General features: G+C 37.2%; 1 protein-coding gene; it reads right to left on the bottom strand.

Moving 5' to 3' along the window:
* The window catches only part of LOC127850612 (uncharacterized), a 1,644,088-nt gene that overhangs the window by 1,202,953 nt on the left and 420,195 nt on the right, over positions 1–20,940 (bottom strand).

Below are 20,940 nucleotides of genomic sequence, written 5' to 3'. Positions count from 1 at the left end.
ACTTCATTTGAATGGAAAAATCCATGAAAACGGAAAGTTTCCTAACTGATTAGCATGTAACGACTGCACACTGATGATACTTCATTTGAATGGAAAAATCCATGAAAGCGGAAAGTTTCCTTACTGATTAGCATGTAATGACTGCACACTGATGATACTTCATTTGAATGGAAAAATCCATGAAAGCGGAAAGTTTCCTAACTGATTATCATGTAATGACTGCACAGGCCCATCTGAGAAGATCCTTATCGATCATGCATTTGAACCATTTCCCAGATCGGGGCTAAATTTGTGAAGTGACAAAACCAAGCACGATTCACCAACATCTAAAATCAGTTGATCTGTTTCAGAATTTTCGGGATATTGCCTTGTTCAATTGCCACTTTGTTGATGGATGCCTAAGGATTACATTCCTTCTTTAATTTCAGTCACCGTAAGTTTGAAACAATTGTTAATTAAATTAACCCGTGCATACTGGTGAAGCAAATGCGTGAATTTTTATATCTTTCTAAATTTGTGAGATTTAAATAACGCTTCAATGCAGTGTCATAAGTAAACCTTTCATATAAATATAATTATATTATATTATAGTTTACCTTGTTTTATTTTGGTTTTCTTCAACAGTATACAATTAAGGTAAAAACGTTAGGAAACACGAGCTCATTTAAATTTAGTTAAACGCGTGTTACTATAATTTATTCAAGTACAAAACATGTTACTATTCATTTCCATGCAAAGCGATTATTGCATTCGTGTAGGTGTGCAGACATAATACGCTAGCTGAAAATGAGTGGACAAGTATCTAAAAAGTCAGCTAAGCAAACAGAACTTTTCTTGTGAGGAACGGAGAAACTAAAATTATCAACGAGACAATAAATGTATGAATGCGAAACATAGACGATACATATATGAACTGACAAACGGAGATAATATATTTTTAATGAGAAACGGAGACAGCTTATATATTAATAATTGTTATTGTTTCCGTTTTGAGAAGGCATATAGAATTAAAACACTGAAAACATAAAGTAACGTTAACATTTCCTTTTATTTTATGTTTTTTCAATACTCGAATATTTGAGCCGCGTTCTAGGAAAACTAGGTTTTATGCATGTGCGTGTAAGTCCAAACAGACTATTGTCACGCGCCAAGAAGAGCCTCGCCATCAAACACCTTACAGTGCCTTCTGGGTAGGTCGGTGTCGAACAGCGGTGCACCGTAAACAAAAAAATTATAAATCACAATTCGTTGGACACTGTAAACACTTTCGCCCGACGAACACCAAGGTGCGGCACTACATCGATTTACATGTATTCTCAACATGCATACGAACTTTAAGACTATTGTTTTAGTCGACAGCAAATACATGCATGTGCGTTACTTATGATCCCAAATTAGCATGTGCAGTCCGGTCAAGCTAATCAGGGCCGATACTTGTACATGTTTTTGCATAGAGGAAGTATATGCTAAACAAAATAAAAACATCAGTGACGACACTTAATATACATGCAAAAAGCCCAGTTGTCCCAGATAGCGGACTCATTTGTCTTAAAATGTTCGATAAGACGGGCCCAACTAAGCTCATGAGACTCTGGTTGTGGTCACCATTATCCTGCACTTGCCGTCAAACGCGCAGTAACGGATATCCTGTTCATTACACGCGCACTACACCTAGTCCATCCAGACGTTGCCACTTTCTTGTTAGAATGCCGCCTCAATTTATTGTAAAGCAGTGTCCATACATGTGAAATTAAACGTGTATGGTATGTAAAGTGTGCGTTCGTCTTATGTCAAAATTCCGGAATGATGTTAAACGTGACAACCATAACCATCATTGACAACATCATCATCTTCTTCACCATGACTATTCTTGGCTTTATGCTTTATCGATTTTTTTTGTTTAAAGGAAGTCTCTTCTAAATGAAACTCCAGTAAAGCGGAAAGTGTGGTCCCAGATAAGACTTCGCGGACAGCACAAGATCATCTGGTACAACACTAAAAGTACATGCATTAAGCCGAGTTTTCCCAGAGCGCCAGCTAAGCTACCCGAGCCTCAGCTGGCAACAAACGCCCGCTGCGTTCGCGTCGTACCAATAAGCATCACACACTGTGCAACACTCGCCTGCGTGCCACACCTCCAGGCGCCCCGCAAAATTGGCCACGCCCCCATGAATCGCACGTGCATAGGTTTAACATGGCATCCAACTTTGCGTGATGAAGACTATGTAACTTAACTTTAGCCTATTCATTTCAGCTCGTTTGCATTGAACGTCTAAGGCATACTGTAACGCTCGCGAGCCCGTTTCCTTGGAAGAACCAGTACTTGGTGTCTTTGTTGGAGAACTAAAGAACGTCCCAAAATGGTGGATTGAACGCGTGACCCTCCGGTCGCAAGACGAACTCCATATATACTTTTCATCGGCGACATTTTAATGGTGCGATTATGTCGATGGTTAAGTAAGTAAATGTGTGTGAATTTATAAATGTAAACGTGATTAGTTAGCAAATTAAATAGATAATAATAATGATATTTGTTTGAATGAAGAAAAAGAGAGAAAAGAGAGGATAAAGCAAGAAACGAATGGAAAAAAAGAAAACGAAAAGTTATGTGATTATGAGGACGGGTGAGTGTGTACCGGTATATGAATATTGATTTATGAATCAATAAATGAGGCAATGAAAGAAAAGTGAATTTCAATATTTGTTTGAATTAAGACATGGAACAAGAGAGAAAATACAGTATTATAATAGTGGAACATTGCAAAGTATCTAATTGGTGAAAAAAGCACAAGTACTTATTTATGAGCAATATACAACTTTATTTGTATTATTTAGTAAATATTGGACTTCAATAATCACGATGATAATCCGCACTTAAATAGTGATTGCACAATCAATTATTTTTCAAATTTTTGAAACCTTACTCACCCGATGCATCCCTGGATCCCAGCTGGTAGCTAGCAGGGGCACACGACTCGACAAGGTGCCCGCAGTTCCCGCCCTCAAAGTCGCATGCCGCTTGATCAGAAAAACAAAAGATTCGCAAGTTTCAGTCGTGTCCCTCTTGCTCAGCTATGCAAACAACGGTAAACTTAAGGCAGAAGCGTTTTAGCCTCGTTATTAGAAAACTGAGCTTAGTGCATGGTCGTAAGGTGTCGGTCTAGATAAGCCTGTGCAGTCCGCATATGCTTATCAGGGACGACATTTTCCATTTTTATGGAAGTTTTCGTTAAAAGAAGGTTTCTCATAAGCGAATATCTAGTTGAAGCGGAAAATCGTCCTTGATTAGTATGTACAGACTTTACAAGCTATTATGGGATGACACTTTCTGCACAGGAATTAAGCCTGATTTTATCAGAACGATGCTCAAATGAGCTATTATGGTATAATGCATAATTTTATAGCCGCATTTTAGAAAACATGGCTTTATCCATGAGCGTAAAGAAGAAGATCGTTCCAGAATATTCTGTGCAATTTGCACAAGCTCATAAGGGACGACAGCTTTGATAGTATTTTTCTTTTTTAGTTCTCTTGTCGACTCAAATCCATTTTAGGCGGAAAGTGTCATCCCTGATTAATATATTTGGACTTCACATGCTAATTTGGGACGACACTTAACGCACGTGCATTAAGCCCGGTTTTCCCATAACTATAGTTCCTAGAGCTCGCAAACATAAACTAGGCACGTTTGAACGTTATATGCAGGAAGTTCACACTTGATCCCTTGAATGAATAAAAAAGCTTAAATTCCACTAATATGTTTGTACAAACAATGCTGACTTCTTCAAATCCTCATGAAATCACATACTTATCAACCATTATTACAAATGAAATAACCATTGTAAGATTTAATGTGCTTATGTTTTTTTTCGTGGTGTTGGTACTTTCGTGATACATCAAATTTATTGCTAGTTTACTTCGGCAATATTCTAATCGGTCCTCTATTTATGATCGGCTTTGTTCGTGCACGTTTTTCACGAAATAAATGATAACAAAGTCGAAAGCTAAGACATTTCATTTATATTTAAATCTTTGATTCCAAAACAAAAACTAATGTACGTATGCACACAGGTTTGCGTCAGTTAATATTGTCGAGTAAAAAAAAACAACATATAATCGTTCATTGATATGATAATTCGTTGGAAACTTTCGTCTACCCGGAAGTCGTCTATCGCTTTATCCTATAAAGCCCCATCACCACGCGATGCAACAATTTCCGCGACACTTCCGGTCACGTGCTCTGGAAGTTCCACGCATGCGCTTTGACAGAAATACGCCTCCTCGGACGACCATATCAGCGTCTTGGCTGTCAAATTTTCCAAAAAGACCTATAAGTCAATACAATTAACCGCCTGAACAAAAAGGGACGTCATTACGATAAGTCTGCATTTTGTTCGTGCGTTGCGTCATTCGTACGTGCATATTTGTCTGTCTGGCGTGTTGTTATGTTGGTGACCATCAAACCCGTCAACATGACTGAATGATCACAATACCCGCCATAAACACACAATTGACGCTTAAACGGCAGCAATGACATTTGTCATCTTTTGTGTCGTTGTGGTGCGTTGTCGTGTAAAACTCGCCGATACGCCAGATCGATATTAAAGAAATCAATCTCCGTATGCACGGTGCATATTTTATTGTAAAATGCCGCTGGTTTCAGATCCGAAAATATGTCTGATATTAAAAAACATGATCCGCAAAAAGTATTATCAGAAATAAATAAAGATGCATTTATTTAAAATCAAATTATGATTTTACTATAATTGATGTTTCACATTCTTTAAACAATTAGACATGATATACACATGTAATGTACTTTGTGATTTCCCGGCGAACATGAACAAAATGGGACAACTCCCATGTTCCCTGCATACCCTAACTTAAGTTCCACCGATGCATTGTCGCGGCTACTTCCGGTCGAGGCATCGGCGATCAGGAAGTAGTGTTAAACAATTTAATTTAAATTTAAATGTATTTATTCAATTATATAATTTATTATCTAACTGATGTCACATGTATTGTTGAACTCAGTACAGCTATCATGCTTATAATGAAAAATTTGCACAAAATAATGTGTTTTACTCGAATCATAATGCAGACATTATTTGTATATTTTTACCATGCATTTTACTGAAATATTTCTTGGAATATCCGGAACTTCTATCACAACATTAGAATCCGTTTAAGGTTTGTTGCAAAATAACGTACACTGAAATACTATCAACGATACGAGTCGACCTGTAAACAGAGTAGGGCTTGAAGTACGATATGCGTCTACCCGTAAACATAGTAGGGTTTGAAGTGCTATACGAGTCGACCTGTAAACACAGTAGGGTATGAAGTACGATACGAGTCGACCTGTCAACAGAGTAGAGTTTGAAGTACGATACGAGTCGACCTGTAAACAGAGTAGGGTTTGAAGTACGATCCGCGTTGACCCGTAAACAGAGTAGGGTTTAAAGTACGATACGCGTCGACCTGTAAACAGAGTAAGGTTTGAAGTACGATACGCGTCGACCTGTAAACAGAGTAGGGTTTGAAGTACGATACGCGTCGACCTGTAAACAGAGTAGGGTTTGAAGTACGATAAGCGTCGACCTTTAAACAAAGTCTTAACGTATAATATACATGTATATATAAACTAATATTAGTTATACAGTATAAATATAGTGAACATTATTTATATTATTGACATTAAACTTGTAACGATATTTAATGTACAGAAAAAAATGAATTAATTACGGTAAAGCATCGAACAAGAGGATCTACACTGACTAACTAATTGAGATGATACTTTTGATGGTTCCAATTAATACCTTTTTTAAACTGCATACATACTGAGGTATTGTGTGACCAACATAAGAACTAACATGCTTAAAGGTTCAGAGAAGGAAGGTATAGACCCATAGCCTTACTAATTTAAATATATCCTAGAGATATGATGCCAATGCTAATCAGGAAGAACACTTTCCGCCATAACTGGATTTTCGCTAAGAAGAGACTTCTTTTAAACGAAGCAAACATCTAAAACACCGAAAGCAAATCCCAGTTTTTCCAGAACGCGTCTTATTGAATAATGCTAACTGTGGCCCTTCCTCACCCACGGGACTGCCCCCCCCCCCCGTGACTTAGGGATCAGCAACAGTCGGTCGTGTCGATGGAACATTTGACGCTGGAGACGCATTGTAAATGCGAACAGTCGATCTCAAGATTTCCCACTAAAATAAGACTGTTTGGTAAATAGGAACCACATTCTGGGGAAAATGGACTTGGTGGATGTGCGTCAAGATGGACTTGGTGGATGTGCGTCAAGATGGACTTGGTGGATGTGCGTCAAGATGGACTTGGTGGATGTGCGTCAAGATGGACTTGGTGGATGTGCGTCAAGATGGACTTGGTGGATGTGCGTCAAGATGGACTTGGTGGATGTGCGTCAAGATGAACTTGGTGGATGTGCGTCAAGATGGACTTGGTGGATGTGCGTCAAGATGGACTTGGTGGATGTGCGTCCAGATGGACTTGGTGGATGTGCGTCAAGATGGACTTGGTGGATGTGCGTCAAGATGGACTTGGTGGATGTGCGTCAAAATGGACTTGCTGGATGTGGGTCAAGTACCGTCTCTGATTAACCTGTGCAGTCCCAACAAGCTAATCAGGGAGATACATTCGCTGTTTTTGAATTTATCGTTTATATGAGGTCACTTCTAAACGAAAATTTAGTGTAGGCGGGGGTTTCGTCCGTGATTAGCTTGTGCGGACTGCACAGATAAATCTGGTCCGAAACGTTAAGCACATGCATTTAACCCATTTGTTTTAGCACTAGGCTCATATGATTAAAACATCCATAAGGAGTGTTGTATTAATTGTATTCCCTACATGTAGTAAAATTACAGAAATATAAAATATAGAATATAGTACTATATATATGCCTAAATTACATTGGTGATGTTTGTGGGTAAACCCGCTTAAACTGACGTCATTATTTTATCCGGGAAGTATTTTAGTGTTTCGTGAACACAATAAGTTATTTGCGGCATTGTTGTGATTTTCGGGCTGACATGATGGACGAAGTAATTGAGGTCAGTATTTGTTTGTTCATGATCTTAGTGTTAAGTTTCCTTTCGAAATGTGTTAAATAGATGTAAGAGATCGGCATTGCAAAATACGCATACACGTACATGTTAAGTGCTTTGATCGGCTATGCTATCTCAAAAAGTATGAGTTGGTAATTTGACCTCTGCGATGTGACTTAATACTGTTAAAACTGCGAAAGGTACAAACATTGTCGCCCTGATGTTAGCCTGTGAAGTGAGCAGATGATGATAAGGGACGACACTTTCCGACTAAACTTTATTTCCCTTATGACGCCTTCATGTATACACATTTTTTAATAAAACGGAAAGTTCCGTCCCTGATTAGCCTGTGCAAACACTTTCCGCACATGGATTAAGCCCCATTTTCCCAGACCGAAACTCGTTGAAATGTCGTCATACTTCCTTGTTTAAGCCTCATAATATGTTTAGAATTTCATCAGAATAAAAAGATTTCATACACCACCTTAAGAAGCTGTATTTTGAAGATGTAAGAATACCAACACCGGACTCAATATTATCACGTCAACTGAAAGCCAGATGTGTATATCAGCCGTGTATGATACGTATGAGGTTGCCGCTTGTTTATCCAAAAGTAAGAAACCTTGGTGTTTCCTAGTACCAATGAATCCCTAACCTATTTGCGTGTTTACTCATCGAAAGTATACATATTTTGAATCTGATAATAAATTAAGAATCTTCGATTTATAACTTGATGTTAGAAATTTTGATTCTTAACGTTATTATGAGTTTCTTATGATAATTGACTTGCTGGCTTTAAAGGGGATACAGTATCGATAAATTATGATTTATACTTAATTGAATGCGAGGGATTAATGCACTGTTAGATGAATTCAGTATTTGTTTTTTGGTTCATTGAATTTACATATATCGGATGGTCATATATTGACTGTATCGGTGGTACACAAACATTTGTTAAAGCATGGCCTGAGCGAAGTGTGCAACTTAATAATCGATCCATTTAAAAATGCATACACAAAGAAACGCTCGGACCTCGGTCAAATGTCAAACAGTCCATCTCGTCGTCCCCATCCGGGAATTAAATCAGGACATCACAGCTCTGCGTCATCGGGACGCACGTTCCATTGGTACACAGAAACCCGGGGCATCCTGGGTAGAATACAGCATCAACGGGTGTTTCTTTTTGGAGGACATGCACTCAGGTCTGATAGCACTGTTAATGGAGAATTACTTGCAACTAAACAAGGAATCAAGGCTTGAGAATTGATAGACGATAAGAGTACAACATATTGTCAACGTGTTGTAAACAGTGTAGTTGATGCACAATTTAATTTACTTAAAACAAATCACGATACACACTTGTTGAAATCACCGATCCGTGTTACTACTCTTATCTCATATTCGGGGCTTAATGCATGTAAGGGAGATATACACCAAACGCAGCAGTCACAGGAGAAATGGGATGGACCCCACCGCACATTCGAAAATGGAAATCAGTGCTAGGACAATTGTTTCGCTTAAATAGGATGGACGATAACAGACTTAATAAACAGTGTTTTGACTACTTAGCTAGGCAGGGCGCACGACAAAACAACTGGAGCAAAACGATAATCTTATCAGTCAATACAAAACTGCAAAATGCCGCCCTTAGCCACTGACACACATACAGCAAAGCTCAACAAACGTCGATGATTAATAGCTATCAACAAGCCATGTTGAACGAATTTAGGCGTAAATGGGAAGACACCGTTAATAGAGAACATGGGCAAATACGCGCAAATGGGGGTAATAAACTTCGAAACTATAGGCAGTTTAAGACAGAATTCACTGTAGAGCCATACGTCAAGTGTTTTACGATAAATCGAGCACAACGTAGTGCCTTGGCAAAATTCCGCTGTGGTGTTGCACCTCTTTGTAAAGAAACAGGACGGTATGAAGGTGTACCAGAAAATGAACGATATTGTTTTATCTGTAAGACGTGTGTCGAAAGTGAAGAACATACCCTAATAATGTGCCCGCTATATGAAAATATAAGATCCAATTTAACAGAAAGTGCTCTTTTGGTAAACCATAATTTTTACGCATTAAACCCAATAGAGAAAATGAACTTCTTGCTGTCAGATGATCGAATCACTAAACCCAGTGCCAGAGCCCATCATTACATTTTAATAAAGCGACGCAACCACATGTATATATAATCCATTAAATGAGTGCGCATAGTCAATTTCGTATCAACTAATAATATACTTTGTACTTCATAAGAACAAAACTTTTTATAATGTACAAATTGAAATTTTATCTTACTGTATTGTTTGATGATATATATATATTTATTTATTTTAAGGAAACTAATAATTTTAAACCGAATTTCCTTTTTTTATATTTCTAACAGTTGTAATTTTTATTTATTTTAAGAACATAAATCATTTTAAATCGAATTTCCTTAAGAATCTTTTTTTATATATATTTTATATATAACAGAAGTGAAAGATTCTATGATGTATATAATCGTTGATCACTTTTAGAATTTTTAGAACCATCGTCTCTCGTAACTCTCTTAGAGTGGTTTTGTACATATATCTAATGATTTTGTCTGCTTTACTGTGTTTTATGTACAAAAGTGAGACGTAAATAAACTATTTTGTCTGTCTGTCTGTCTGTCTGTCTGTCTGTCTGTCTGTCTGTCTGTCTGTCTGTTTGTCTGTATGTCTGTTTGTCTGTCTGTCTGTCTGTCTGTCTGTCTGTCTGTCTGTGTGTGTGTCTGTCTGTCTGTCTGTCTGACTGTCTGTCTGTAAGGAACGACATTTTCCGCTTAATTGTAGTTTGTTTTCGATTAAATGAAATCTCTTCTTAGCAAAAATATCCAGTTAAGGCGAAAGTGTGGTCCCTGATTAGCCTCTGATATACCCGAAAATCGTGACCGCTGTCAATGTGGTAGGCGACGAACTGTATGAACTGTACAATATACATAAATATACTGGCAAGCTTTCACAAACATAGAGGCTGCAGAGATCCCCAGGGCGACTAACCACCTTGGAGCTATTTCGACCGCTCTTAATGATGCCCGAAGAAATATATGAATTTATTAAATTTTGAAGGAAAAATTGCCCCTGTTGAATGACGTATTCCTTTGAGAACGCATTCGTTATTTGATCGCCAAAGCCACTAAATACGCAAAGTTGTCAAGCCCGTTTCAAAAACTGCGTGCAATTTATCATGCCAATATTTAATATTTTCTAAATAAAAAACAATTGATATGTGATATGTAGGTGTGATGTTCAGCTATTAGGAAATAATGCATGTATGGCGCACGAAAAATATCACATAATAGAGTATTTTTGACAAGTTCATTAAAACTTCCTGAATTAATTACAGTCTAGACATGCTGTATAATTCAAATATTTGACCTCTGATCTGTAAGTTTGACATTTACCTTTCAGTTTTGAACCTGGTTGGCAAGCGACATGCACTGAAGGGTATAAGCAAATGAATAGTCTTCGAAAATACATGTAAAACCTGCTAGTCTTCAAAGCAGTTGTGTCTTCTGTTGGTTCCACACGGGTGATTCCGGGACGTGTTACCATCGCAACCGCCGTTGTCGTAGCAACCGACTTCTTCTGTGACGGTCGACATGTTGTAAATGTCCTTTGAATTGATTGAAACTTACAGCGATATGATAAATATTAAAACAAGGGCCCAAGTTGTGGTTTTCTCATTTATTTTTTATACAGGTATTTGGATAAACTATGGAGAGTAGGTCGTTTCCACCAAATTGACGCATGTCGCAGTGTTGTATTCTAAAATGAGCTAATACATGTGCGATGAGTTGCATCACAGATTAATCTGTGCAGCCGACACAGGCTAATATGGGATGGCACTTTCCTCTTTTACTCGTTTTCGCTAACAAGAGACTTCATGTGAAAAACATAAATACAATCAAAATACAATACAATCGGAATGCATTTGCTATCATGTAATGACACTTTATGCACCAGCATTAAACCTCTTTTTCCCAGAGCGAGAATCAAATGTATTGAAATGCTATTGATTGTATATTGCCTTTTATGAAGATTTAAAAATCGTTGTTCTATTTAAAGCGTAATTCTACACGTTTACGGCGTAAACGCGAAAACTGTCGTTACAGACAATCGGTGTAAACATAAAAATTAATATAACACAAATATGTGTATGTACATGTTAATATGCGTTGCACGTTAGAAAATCACACGAATAATGTATATCAACAAATTGATTTTTAAAAAAAGCAAATGAGCCTCGATCTGGGAAAACTTGTTTAAATGCATTAGCCAGGCTAATCAGGGACTACGATTTCCGCTTTCATGGAATTTTTGTTTGAAAGGAAGTATTTTCTAAACGAAGATCTGCTTTATGCGGAATGTGTTTTCCCTGTTTGGCCTGTGCGGTCTGCATAGCTAATCAGGGACGACACGCACATGCATTAGACAAAGTTTTACCAGAATTAGGCTTCTATACAAAGAAAAAAGCTAAGTATCGTTCTAGTAATTCTTAAAATTCGCCATCCGTGAATTCTCAAGAATACCAAATGATTGTATGGTAACTTCTTGATCGTTATCCTAACGCATCGTCATTTTTGTATTATATTCATACTGGCTATTCACAGCTGTCATTAAATGCTATTTAATATAATAATCATAATCTCAAAAAGTAGTTTTGTTATATTAAGTACCGCATTAATCGCACTAAGATGTAAAACAAATGTGTTTACCGTGACACAGCAACTTTAACACATATTATTTGTTTGGGACACCATGCCTGATGTAACAAGATACCGCTTTTTAGAACCGCCTTTCGATGTTCAGCACCATAAGACTGTACTAAGTTTAGTTTAAACTACATTAAGCTGCGCACTGGGAAACCCATGCTTAATACATGCGCGTAAAGTATCTCTTAGATTAGCTTGTGCACACTTGCTAATCAGGGACAACACTTTAAGCTTTAATCAGATTTTCGCTAAATATGCGATTACTGAAAACTTAAAATACTGTAAAAGCGTTTAGTATCGACCCCGATTAGCCTGTGCGGACTTCATGAATTAAGCCCAGTTTTCCCATAGCGCAGCTCATTTATTTTAGTGACATTATATTCTAAGTTCCCTTGTTAGAAGGCATATTGAGACGCTCTTACTAATTACATTTTCTGTATAGAACTAATGATTGCTGTCTGTCTATAAACTCTTGAGAACGCTTCCAGGTTGATGGGAATGAGTGGTTGACGAGTCAGGGACCTGCGAGTGTAAGATGGACACCATATCAAAACACCACCTCGAGCGTGTTTATGTTTTAAACACCGGTATTTTGGTTAGCGATATAAACATTTTGTAATTGTTCAATGATGGAAGTCGGCTGTTGCCTTCTTCTTCCTGTTCAAATGTAGTGTCCTGCTTGATCAACGGCGCACTTGGAACAATATAAGCCGCGTTCTGTGAATCTTTAGCTTAACGCATATGCGTAAAGCGTCATCCGATATTTGCCTGTGCAGTCCACACAGGCTAATCCGGGTCAATACTTTCCGTTTTTAAGTTCGTTTAAAGGAAGTCACTTCTATACGATAATTGAGTGCATGCAGAAAGTGTAGTCGACAATTAGCATATGGAGACTGCAGAGGTTAATCGTGGATTTCACTTTTCGCACATTCATTAAGCCTTTTGACAGAAAAAGCACAATAATACTTTCAATTCTAGTCAGACGGAAAAACGTACAGACGTTCAGATGGATACCTGCAATGCTTAATGCCTCCCGCTTTATACGGTAATAACACACCAAAATCAATAGTAGTGCTCAACATTATGGGGTACGGTGCTCGTTAATTTTAGTTAGATCTCCTAAACACAGTGTACATACAGATGCTGTGCCTCCTACGAGATTATGTTGAATACGGATTTCATTGCTCAACACTCCCTACAAACAATCGTTAACAAATTTGTATAATAATAGTTGATAATAGACAATTGTATGTAAGGCATTAAGTATGCCTTTATTTCCCTGTCGATTGAAAGCATCGTTATTGTACACGCTTCAAAACACACGTGGTGGAACTTTTATTATTGTCATAAAATGAGCCATCATTTTTCAAGCATGTGGTGCAATTAAACAACTTAGATTTATGCAATGATTCACGCATCTTACACTCGACCTGTCCCTGACACGTTAGCCACTTATTTCCACTCATTCCCATCAACTTAGAAGCGTTCTCAAGAGCTCCTCGAAATACAGCAATAATTAGTCCTATACAGGGAATGGACTCAGAGAGAGCGTCTCAATATGCCTTCAAATCAGGGAACTTTCGATAGAATATCGCTTAAATAATTGAGCCGCGCTATGGGTAAACGGGGCTTAACTTATGAAGTCTGCACAGGCTAATCAGGGTCTACAATGTCCGCTTTTACGGTAGTATTCGTTGAAAGTTATTTTAGTCTTAGAGAAAATCCGATTAAGGCGTAAAAAGTCGTCCCTGATTAGCCCTGATAAGCCAGTGTGCAATTCACAAGCTAATGTGGGAAGATACATTACGCACATGCATTAAGCATCGTTTTCATAATGCGCATCTCAATGTAGTTTGAACTTAACTTAGTGAGGTCTTATGGTGTTGAACACCCAAATGCGGTAAAGTCTTATGGTGTTGAACACCCAGATGCGGTGTTAATGGCAGTATCCGGTTACATCAAACATGGTGTCCCAAAAAGATAAAATGTGTTTAATTTTTTTTTAGAGCTTAACAAATTTATTTTAGATTTTGCTGCGTTTGATGCGGTACTTTGCATACACAAATCATTTTATAGATAACAAATTAATATGATAATACTTGACGGTGCGTTATGATTGCAGTCAAGTTGTTACCATATAATAATTTGGATAATAATATGGAATTTTGAGTATTCGCGGATGGCGAGTTTTTATGAAGAAGTACTAGTATGACAATTAGCTTTTTTTCTCTTTTTATAGAATCCTCATTCTGGTGTTTAAAGTGTCGTCCGCGATTAGCCTATGCAGTCCGCACTGGTTAACCAGGGACAGCACATTCCTCATAAACCAAATTTTCGTTAAGAAAATACATCCTGTAAACAAAAGCTTCCATAAAAGCGGAAATCATAGTCCATGATTAGCCTGGCTAATGCATTAAACCCAGTTTTCCAAAATCGAGGCTCATTTGCTTAACAAAAAGATTAATTTGTTGATGATCTACATGATTCGTGTGATTTTCTACCATGCAACATGTACACAAAAATAATTGTGTTATATTAATTTGTATTTTGTTCACACATATTGTCTGTAACGGCAGTTTGCTCGTTTATGTCGTAAACGTTTATAATTACGCTTTAAATAGAACAACGATTCTGGAAGTCTTCGTACAAAGCCATGTACAATCAGCGATATTTGAAAACATTTTATTCTCGCTCTTGGAAAAAGTGGATTAATGCAGGTGCATAAAGGTTCATCAAATATAAGCACGTGCATTCCGCCTGTATTGTACTTTTCGTTTAAAGAAAGTCTCACAGGCAAACTGGTTTCAAAACTGAAAGGAAAAGGGCACACTTAGAGATTAAAGGTCAAATATAGGCAGTATACAGCATGTCTAGACTTCATTTAGGAAGCTGCTATCATCTTGCCGCAAATACTCGATGATGTGATGATGAGAGTGCGCCATACACACATTTTGCTAACAGCTAAACGTCACATCTACAAATAAATATCAAAAAATGGCATGAGTAATTACGCGCAGGTTTTGAAGGCTTTTTTTAGTGGCGTTAACGGTCACTTTTTGTAAATGCACATTTGTCTGCGGGCATCATTCAGAGCGTTCAAGATAGCTCTACCTGAAAGGTATTTGATCACCTTAGGGATTTCATTTGTAATTATCGCGTGATGTGATTATAGTCCTTTAAAATGGGTGTTCGGGACTAGCAAAAACTACCAGCTCTGGAAGGATGATAAATTATTGTATCAAGTATCGCTTTACCATTATATTCTCGAACATTATCAATAAATTTTTGTTTGAGCACTTATACAGCAGTTTGTTTTAACAATTTTAGCTCCAAACGTCAAAATTTATAAGATATTTATGTGTCATAAAATTGCAATTTAAACTAAAATCGGCAGACAAGAGCAAGGCGACAATAGGTGCCTAATTCTGAAAAAACGGGGCTAAATGCATGTTTGGAGAGTGTCGTACTCGATTAGCCTGTGCAATCCGCACTAATAAATAACGACAATTTCGGCCTAAAAGGAATTTGCTAAGAGGAGACTAATTTTAAACAAAAGATACTATAAAACTGGAACGTGTTATCCCTGATTAGCCTCCATATGCTATTTTGAAACGACGATTTAAGCAGGTGCATTAAGCCAAGTTTACCAGAAAGTGGCGTACATTTTTCAGTGCGGGTATCGGTCAGCAGCCATTTGTTAAAATATGGATAACTCTTATACAGCGGATAATGTTTTGTCATCTTTAACTTTAGGATATATTTTTTGGTTATTGATTGTATAAACAAAATATTTGTCCGAACAGGCGCACTTTTTGGCTAAGTTTTGGATAATATTGAGTCAAGGTAAAGTGTTTCACTGCGGATAATGGTCATTTTGTTTCAGTGCGGGTATCGACAGGTTCAGATTTTGTCTGTGCGGGTATCGTCCATACTGTTTCGGTACGATTATTGGACATATTTGTATATAACCCAGTGCTGTTACTGGCCATATTTGTATCAGCGCTGTAATCTCCAATATTATTAGTTCGGGTATCGGCTATATTTGTTCAGCGCGGTTATCGGCATAGCGGACGCACGTTTCTGGATAGACGACATACGTTGCAATGGAAACGAGACTAAAATTATGCAGTGCCAGTCCTACCCCTCGGGGAGTACGACTGCGACTACTTTGAGGCGGAAGGCGTGGCATGTCGTACGCTTTCTGATAAATACTTTAGCCTCGCTCTTGGAAAACTGGGTTGAATACATGTGCTTTCAGTGGCCTATCAGATTTGCCTCTGTAGTCCGCACAGGCTAACCAGGAGTCACTTTTCTCGTTTGTGCACATGCTCCAAGCCTCATTGTTCCATAGCACGTCCTATTTGTCTTGATATTCCATAGCACGTCCTATTTGTCTTGATATTCCTGTATTTGTGCACATGCTTCAAGCCTCATTTTTCCACGACACGTCCTATTTGTCTTGATATTCCTGTATTTTTTTCGCCGTTACAACAGCATTCAGTCATATCACGTTCAAACACAATAACTTTTTTTCTGTACATGGGAAAATTAAGCCGATCAATGCGATTAACATATACATGTAAGCGTATTATGCGCTGTCAATCTTTAACATCTACTCTAAAATTATTTACATTCATGAATCAGTCATCTTCGTTGATTGCGTGAGTGGACCGTTCCACGAATTTAACTGAAATACACATTGTTTAGAGTTTTATAAGAATATAGTTATTTCAAGTATTTCTTATAACTTGTAGGGTACAAAAATCGTCCCAAAAAACTACCGGATGTTTTGATAATTTGAGCCTCGCCCTGTTATCACTTGGCTCAATGCCTACCCTGGACTTGCGTAAAAATTGGATCACGTACACACGAACAACTCCATAACAGCGGAAAGTGTCGTCCCTGATAAGCCTGTGCGGACTGCAGACGCTAATCTGGGATGACACTTTACGAACATGAATGAAGCCCAGTGTTCCCAGAACGAGGCTCATTTTTCTAGTATATTTCTAGCGGACAATCCGGTCATTGAGTGTGCAGAGCGTGTGCGTATCCAGCGTGAACAGTTCCTTCGACAGGGCCGACTGTTGCAAATACTTTCCTGAAAACTCGATCAAAGGGATGGGGGCAATCACGTGGGTGTTGACGGATTTAACCGAGGGTACGGGCAAGACGTTTGAAAGCAAAGGCTTACAATGGTGCTTTACCCGGAGTATTTATTCAGTATTTTCTGTAGATCGAATATCGTTTAAAGTTTAATGTCAATAGTTTATATACTTCAAACTTAATATATCGTATATAGATATTATAAATATATTATGCGGACCTCGTGTCCACGCATTCCTGATCACGCCTGCTTTAACTCGAAGTAAAACACACATTCTGCTTCAGTTCAGGCTATGGCAATGTATATTATAAAGGCAGAAAACACGTGATTTTTTATAAATGAAAATCCTAAATAATATTTCGGATTTTTAATAAACAACAACATGGGTTAGGAGTTTAACGTTTGACAGTGTCCGATTAATTTGCATAAGTTTTGTTTAATCATCCTTGTACATGATTTCCATATAGAATATATAATTATATTTGTTTAGGAAAAAAACACATCTTATCGTTTCTTAATTTATACATAATCGGAATAGGAAAACATTTCATTTGTTTGACGAACGTTTTCCCACCGTTCGCTTTTGAGGTTTAGAAATTTGATTCTATACAACCAATGTTGTCGAAAGTACGTTATTATGTCAGACACAAGAGATATGAGCATTCTCAGACCCCTTACTTGGCCACCAACGGACCAGCGACCTTCTACCACCGGAAGTAGAGGCCATGTGGCGGCGGCAATGTGTTACAAATTTCCGAAACATCAGCACCGGGTTGGATTAAAGATTGTCCAAAAGCTCGTTTGTCAGAACACGGCTCATATTCATTACATTTATTATCTATACTATTTATAGTATCTCCTTAAAGTATATCACCTGTGCAGAATTTGTTTTCGATTTTCACTTTTTGATACAAAGGCGCTCGATAGCAATGTTTTTGTATTTATTATTTTTTTTTTAGTTACCCGTTGTTTATTATAATTATATACATACTAAATCAATAAACATCTTCCGACAAAAGATCTTCTTAAAAAAAGATAGTTCGACTATGTACATAGATATTTACAAGGTTAATCACTCGCCATTTTAAAAAAGCAAAGGAAGTGCGTCATTAACCACAATCAAATCGCTGTCACCTCGCTCGCTTATTGAAAAGCGCGCGCATGCCGGGAACATCGCTCTTTCTCCATCTACTGTCAGTTGCAACAGAAACATCCACAGACGATGTGATAAATCCCTGTAATTATTGTTTCGCTCACTTAATGGGGTAATCAACAAAATATGTTGTAAATTGCATACACATGAATCATTCCTTACCACTTGTTTAACCGGGAACCTCGCTCTTTCTCTACAACAACAGCCAATACACACTATTGGCGCCAGATTTAATTTTTGATGCGCTGATTTTTTTTATAGAAATCACCATGGCAGATGAAATCAAGTTAAACAATTGGTAAGGAAGGATTGGGCTGGACGGTTTGTAGTTGCATTACATTTGACTGGACGGATTGTGGTGTCACAGCATTTGACCTGTGGTGTTTGATGTTACAATATTTGTCTGGCATAGCATATGAATGTTAAATGTTGAAAAATATTTGACCCGCGTTCTGGGTTGATATTACGGAAAGTGGCATTCAAGACTAGCCAGTGCAGTCCGCACAGGCTTATCAGGGACAACAATTATCGAGTTTATGGAAGTGTTTGTTTTAAGGAAGTCTCTTCTAATCGGAATTCTAGTGTATGCGGAAAGTGTCCTCGCTGATTAGTCTCTGCGGATTGCACCGACTAAAAAGGAAAGACACTTTACGCGCATACATTCAGACCTTATTATTAGAACGATGTTTATAAACTGATTTGCCTTCGTTATTACATTTAAATAATTAATTATTTATTTTCTTTAACTGCTTTAAAGTTTGTATACAAACACATTTAGCTTTATAATTATTCGCGCATTTATTTAATAAAAAAAATTATCTTCAAATGTGTCGCCTTACATCAAGTATTACATGTGGTTATATACTCTGCTAAAATGTTGATATATTGTATTCATTCATTTGTTATCCACCTATTATTAATACAATATTGTCGAAAGATCATTATACAAATCTTAATATTAAAACTGTTTTATAAGCTGTATTCTCCTTTGTTGTTTGAAGAGGAAATAATATATTTGATACATACATTTTCATAAAAACGGTACTTCAATGTTAAAATACATGGGTATACATTTGCAATTATCATTCAAAATCCTCATTTCATCAATTCCTAGGTGATAATTCGCTCGAACCCAGTACTCATCTGCACCAAAAAAACGAGTTGAACACGTTGACGTAAAAAAAGTATGGAAATTTCATAGCAGGGCTCGCTTGTCATGTTTAATCTTTTTGTCTTACTTTCTTTAAAATCAATTGTCTAATTGAGCATTTTTTTAATCTAATCCGAAGGGTTGACTACGTTACATTAAGGACATTGTACGGGGAAAAAACGACGCTTAATGAATGTGCATAAAGTATCGTCCCCGATTAGCATTTGACAGCAGCAGGCGCTTAGCATCGACGACACATTAATTCTTGTTTCGTTTAAACGAAAATTGCCATTAAAGCGGAAAGAGTACTTCTTGATTTGCATGTGCGGACTGCACAGGCTAAACTGGGACGACATTTGTAGCACATGTATTAATCGTCTCCGAGCGAAGCCAAAATATGTGTATATACTAAAGCTCTTTGAGCGAATGGAATACATCAATTTTGTTCATTGTGTACGAATGTTTTTTTACTGAATTACTTCAGAGGCATCACAAGGGATTACGTGTATGATGATTATTTGATTGGGAAGTACTACATTGTTATAATTTAACATATTTGTTTTTTGTTTTTGAGCGGTTATATGTTCATGCACAACGTTTTTGAATGAATTTATTCAGTATTTATTCACTGGAACTTGGAAGACCTTTGTGACATATGAGACCTAATAAACCATCACCACTTTGTCCCCTTAGTTCTTTAAACCCCATCACCGCTTTGTCACCTATGTGAATTAAACCTCATCACCGTTTTGTCGCCTATGTGACTTTAACCCCATCACCGCTTCATCGCCTACGTGACTCAAACCCCGTCATCGATGCGTCGCCTATGAGACTTAAACCAAGGTATTCAAGTATTACACGCACAATTTGATATGTTATGCGGACAGACGAACCAACACACATAAAATCCTCTCAGAGATCAGTGATAGTATGTATTACAGAAATTAGACTATACGATTTGTCAGATATTGTAAAGCACGAACTTCGAGAGGTTTAACAAATATAAATATTTGGCTGGGTAGTTATTGTCTTTACGGTGGATATTTATGTTTATATGTTATACCTCCAAACGATATCCCGGGAAACGGAGACAATAAATATATGAATGAGAAACGTAGATAATAAATACATTAATGAGAAACGTAGATAATTAATATATTAATAATACCTATTGTTTCATTTCCTCGGGATGGCATATCGAGATATAATACATAAAACATAAAATAACGTTAACATTTATTTTTATTTTAAGCTTTTTGAAAACTCTGATATTCGAGCCGCGTTCTGTGAAAAAACGGCCACCGGAAAAACTTTGCGAAACCGAAATTTCGCAAACTTAAGTACCCTTTTTCTTAAAGATTTGCTACTTTGAGACATAGTATGCGATAAAAGTCTTATCGTTGATTAATAATTGGTTATTTTCACTCAAAAAACGCGTTTTCTTCACTATGAAATTTATAAGCAAAGTTGGGGTTCCCATGGGATTTTTGCATTTTCCCATGGGATTTTCGATTGTCCCATGGGATTTTTTCTCCCATGGGATTTTTTTTCTCCCATAATTTGCAAATGGGAGAAAAATCCCATGGGATTTTGAACATTTTAAAAAACGTGTTTTATTTGCGTTTGCAAGTATTTTAACGTTATTTAAGGACTGTATATTGGTTTTATGCCAATTATATATATAAATATATAGTAATAAAAAAATCCCATTTT

Source organism: Dreissena polymorpha, chromosome 11 (genome assembly GCF_020536995.1).
Source record: "Dreissena polymorpha isolate Duluth1 chromosome 11, UMN_Dpol_1.0, whole genome shotgun sequence".
Lineage (NCBI taxonomy): Eukaryota > Metazoa > Mollusca > Bivalvia > Myida > Dreissenidae > Dreissena > Dreissena polymorpha.
Note: the sequence above shows the minus strand (reverse complement) of the source record. Positions and strands in the feature narration are given on the sequence as shown.